The following is a 5,706-nucleotide window of genomic DNA, read 5'->3' on the forward strand; positions in this document are numbered from 1 at the left end:
TTTCAAAACGATAAATCTAAAGAATAATTCAAAATAGTTTTTAGGGGCATACCTGCACGGAGGTCAACATTCACAAAAACATTTAAAAATAGGAAAAGCTGATCTTGACAACCTAGTTACGTTCCCCAAACGAAGTTTGGGAACATATTGTTTTTACTCTGTTTCTTCTTCTTCTTATTATTATTATTAAGGTCTTCCGTCTTCACGGAAGACCTTATAGTGATTCTACTGTTTCTTCTTCTTCTTCTTCTTATTATTCTTATTTTTTAGACAAATTTTGTGCACGCAATATCTCGAGAACTATTCAATGGTTTTTCATCAAACTTTCAGGGATAATGCGTTTTAAAATGCCATTGTTACATTTGAATTTTGGAGAAATTCGCTTCCGGTTCCAAGTTATGGACATTTTTCTGATTTTGAAATGACATTTTATCCGCGCGAGATCTAAAGAACGGCTAAAGATATGAACTGGAGACTTGTTGGAGAGCATAGAACATGACTTCTAGATATGCGGGTTTGCCTTTTCGTGCGTCGTGAGTACTTCCGGTCGCTACCGGAAGCGAATTAAAAAAGTCCATTTTTTCAACTTTTACGTTTTTCAATATTTTTCTTTGATTTTAGTAGGGTTATATTCCTTTATAGATGCAAGTTACGGAACATAATAGGTATCAGAATCCTTGAGCGTCATATGGCGAGACGTGTTTTGTTGCAAAACATTCAAGACTTTTCCTTAATGTGTTACTAATTGGAATAGTCCACTTTGGGGGTTAAGAGGAATATAAAATGTGTCAGAAAACTTAGCGCTGCCTTTATGTTACTTGACCGTATACGATATGTTATATGTACAGTGTGATAAATAAATATTCTTAGGCTCCAAAATCAGGCTATAGCAACATATATATATATATATATATATATATATATATATATATATATATATATATATATATATATATATATATATATATATATATATATATATATATATATATATATATATATATATATATATATATATATATATTAATTTCATTGAAGCTATCACGTACACTTACTCAATTGAAGACACATTTCAAAGAAAAGGTGCGAAGATTTACTCGTGACGTTTGGCGCGAAATAATTTAATGTATCTTGGCCCGCCTTTCACAAATGGTCTGATGCAGTAGTGTAGAAGTACAGAAAAAGATTACACGGACATGTCTGTATTTGGTATTGCATAGAATAGAAAGCTGAATGCATAAAGAATAAAGGAAGTAAACACAATAGTTTTTTTTTTAGTTTTTATCAGTAACAGATTATTTTCTGCTATCAGTTATTGTTAAAACTCAAGTAACAAATCCGATGTAAATCTACTAGCACTTGCACAAAATTTAGCTGGCTAGTTTTCATCCTATAATTCCGCACTATAAGAAAAAAAAATTAACCTTCCTGACACTCGTTACTTCAGAGAATGAGTGCAAGGTAAACATCGATAATGGCTGGTACATTGCGCTAGTGTAGTGGTTTCAATATTAAAGAACAAGGTTCACTTAGGGCCTTTTTTGGCCCTGTGAATTTCAGAAAAACTGAAACTGCTTGGCTTTAGTTGACAATGCATTAAATATCATTTAGACCTTTGATGACTGCGTATCTATCAAAAATGACGTAATTTTCTGGCTAGCCTATGCATTAAGACGTCATGAAATGCGTCATTTTCCTCGTATCCTGAAAATTTCTACAAAACAGCAATTTTTAAAGCTATTTTTCGATATCGATATTTAATATAGGACGTAACCTCTGATCTTAAATATGCAACTATTAAATGATAGAACTATTTCTGAGGATTACAAAACCTGTTTTATCGTTTTAGATCAGAGGATGCGCTCATGTTATTTCTCTTCTTTCTTTTTTAAACTAAAACTTGCATCACTTTATTGCATCTCTTTCGCTGTTTTAAAATATGTTAGATTCCACCGGAAATAATCGTCAACTTCCGGTCTATTGCTCGACAACAGTAAACGACTGAAGTCTAAAACTTTCAGGACTGATAGTCAGTCATCAGTTTATTTGAATAGTGACAAAATCTTGTATCGCCGTTACTTCCGATCGTGACAGGAAGAGATGCAAAAAAGGGAATGGTTAATGGTTAGCACGTTGGATTTTCAGGCTAACGACCAGGGTTAAATCTCGAGAGTGTCTGAATTTCTTTTATCACTTTTTCAGCTTGAGTTTTCTTTTTTTTTTTCAGAATCGGACGGAAGACCTCTCATTGCTCGCAATGAGTTTCTAGTTAAGTCTTCCGTTCACAACGGAAGACTTATTGTGATTGTATTGTTTCTTTTTATTAAGTCTTCCCTTCACAACGGAAGACTTATAGTGTTTGTATTGTTTCTTTTTATTATTAAGTCTTCCGTTCACAACGGAAGACTTATAGTGATTGTATTGTTTATTTTTATTATTAAGTCTTCCGTTCACAACGGAAGACTTATAGTGATTGTATTGTTTCTTTTTATTAAGTCTTCCGTTCACAACGGAAGACTTATAGTGATTGTATTGTTTCTTTTTATTATTATTATTATTATTATTATTATTCCTCCCAAATTTTGTGAGCGCGATTACTCAGAGATGGTTGGATAGATTTTCACAATTTTTCACATGATAGTAGGCTGATATATGAAGTTTATATAAAATTCCGTTTTTTGAAAAATTCACTTCCGGTCCGAAGTTACGGCCGAGTTTCCAATTTTTAAATGGACTTTTGTCCGGAATTTTTCTCAGAAACGGTTTGAGGTAAAGATGTGAAATTAACAGGGGTATTAGATCATGACATTCTCTTTGTTTCGAAGTTATTTTCGTGTGTTTCCGGTACTTCCTGTCCGAACCGGAAGTGAACTTCTATTTGGTAAATTTTCAACTTTTTTGTTTTTTAATATTTTTTCAAGATATTATTATGTATAACAGAGGTTATTCTACAGATACTAAATATATAATTTGTTTTGAAATCAGATTCCACATTTTGCAGATTTTCGGTACCCTCATTTTCCCTATTTACCTAGTGTGTAGACAATGGGCAAAGAAAGATAACTCTGACTTGTAAGTGAGAATAGAACTTTCGAGATAAAGGCGGAAATAGTATCGATGACGTCAGGGACATATACACTCTCCATATCAAAATATTTAGACGTTCTATATTCACTCTTCAAAATTTAAGAGTACGTTGGTTACCGCTTCCAGTGCATGTAAAGTTTGAAGTTGCCAGTGTAGTGTAAGTCTGTATTGACAGTTAATTGATTTACACATGAATATATGTAAAAAAAAAATTACTATATCTGCTAGGTATGTAATTCAAGTAAATATATTATAAGCACTGAATATACATTTATAGTGATGGACAGGCATGCAATTTATCTATCTCGTATAGTAAGTTCGGAATAAGATAGTTACTAAGCCTTCTATAATGCAGACGATTTATTATTCTCTATGATTTGAATGCGAAATTATCCCGATTTCCGAGTTTTATTTTCGATATTAAAAAATATTACGTACACTTAAAAAGGAACTGAGCGATAGAAATTTGTAATACAGACTGTATTAAAGCCTTTGGAAATAAATTGATATTTGTCACTTAAAAGAAAGAAAATCAGTATATACATGTAGATTAGATTTGGTTATTACATGTATTTTTGATAAAAAGATGTCACATGATCTATATTCTATATACCCAAGGAATATAAAAGATGTGAAAAGGCGATTCTTGGACTCTTGTCAAATACTCCAGAGTTAAAAAAAAATATGTGAAAATGCGATTCTGTGTGAAATAATGCTACTCTGTATGTTTCTTTTGAGAAAAAAAAAAAACATGATAAAAAAATTGCACAGGTCCTGTTGATATGTGGGATAAGTATATACATGTACCTGAATGAACACAATTTTATGTAATGATATATAATTATGTACATGCAATTGACGTCCGTACTTTTCCTTATAATTCATAAATTTATAATGCAACTATCTAATTCCTTTGAAGCTCCCCCCCCCCCCGTCTTGATTAATATTTGGAGACGTTCGTGCAGCTAGGCATTTGAATTATATATTCGTTTTAGATTTAAATCTGGAACATGTGAATATAATTACCATTTACATGTATACAGAATTTCATATTCTATAATGGTAGATTTGTCATTATGAAATGTTCAATTTACGTCTGAGAGAGAGAGAGGGAGAGAGAGATTCCCTCTTAATCCCGATCCTCCTATCTATTTACATAGACCAAAAATTAGTTCTATATCGGTCACACCCATTCTTTATTAAATGTTTTCTGATTTCATAGTCAGTCATGGTCACATTCTGTATATTTTTCTGCTTAAAAAGTATCACACGAAGTACACGTGTGTTGACCTGTCAATCAAGATCACCCGCGCTGTCTGCACTGCAATAAAATAGCCTGAGTTCGAAATGATCTTGAAGTATGATCTTTAAGTAAATCCAATCAACAAACTTGTGAAAAAATAAAATAAAATAAAATAAATAAAATATCTCGGTATTATAAACTTCGATTGTGGGACGTGGAGACCGGTCCTTTGGATCTTTTAAATCGAGGTCCCGTGTCGCAGAAGGTGCTGGCACAAAAAAGATTCCTCACTGATCAATGGCGATAAGTGCCAAAGTATAGGACAAAAATTTGCCGTCTCCACCGGCGAGTGCTGGCGTCTCCATGTGAGTGATAAATTCTCGAGAGGGACGTTAAAGAACAAACAAACAAACAAAAAAAAGCAAATTTGAGAATTTATCATATATACACCCGTAGTTGGTGCATCACTTTTATTTAAACTTTGGAAGGATGACCAAGAAAAATTTAATTAGAAATTTTAATGAACTAAGCAAACAACCTACTCATTGTTAATACTTTGACCTGTTTCAAAGAAAGTGGGTCCCAACAGTAACGCACTAAAATCACTTGACTCTGACACAGATTTAGTGTTTCGGTGGTGCAATACGAGGCTTATATTAGAATTTTAAATAGGTAATTAATTAGCTGTGAATTTGCCATCATCGGGAAGACGTGTTACTGACTAAACATTTAATACAAGTATGAAAACGGGCATCTCCAGCATACGTTTGAATTCTACATATCATTTACATGAATAGAATGGATTGATCATAACACGAGAGCGTTTGATTATCTAATACGCTAAATGTTTTTCTTGTCATATAATGTGAGGATTTGACCAGTGTGATAAATGGGCCAAATGATTCTAAAAAAAGAAGATGAATAGTCAATCAATCAATCAATCAATCAATCAATCGATTGCTGAATATATTACTGTAATTGAATAATCTTTCTTATAGGTATGCTGTCAAATCTTAATATTATATTATATTCAAAACTCAGTGACTTTACGTTTAATTTGATACTAACTTAATTCATTATAATTTTTTTATAACACCATCACAATTATGCCAGAACATATACACAGTAAAGATTATGATAGTACGGTGTTCGTTCGTCTGTTTGTTTGTCTTAGAATTGATTGCAAACATTTTTTTTTAATGCTAATTATCCTTGCTCTATGATATACGTAAATATCTCATAGGTGCCAAATGCATTATACAAGATTGATCATGAAAATCAAAGTACCTTAAGTACTGAAAGGACTTTCCTCCAGTTATTTATTTCTTTCACAGTAAATATGATATGTATGTTTTTTACACAGAAAAAAGCAAATT

This window comes from Saccostrea echinata, unplaced genomic scaffold, assembly GCF_033153115.1.
Source record: "Saccostrea echinata isolate AGI-Se365-2 ecotype Australia unplaced genomic scaffold, CSIRO_AGI_Sech_v1 ptg000046l, whole genome shotgun sequence".
Taxonomy (NCBI): domain Eukaryota; kingdom Metazoa; phylum Mollusca; class Bivalvia; order Ostreida; family Ostreidae; genus Saccostrea; species Saccostrea echinata.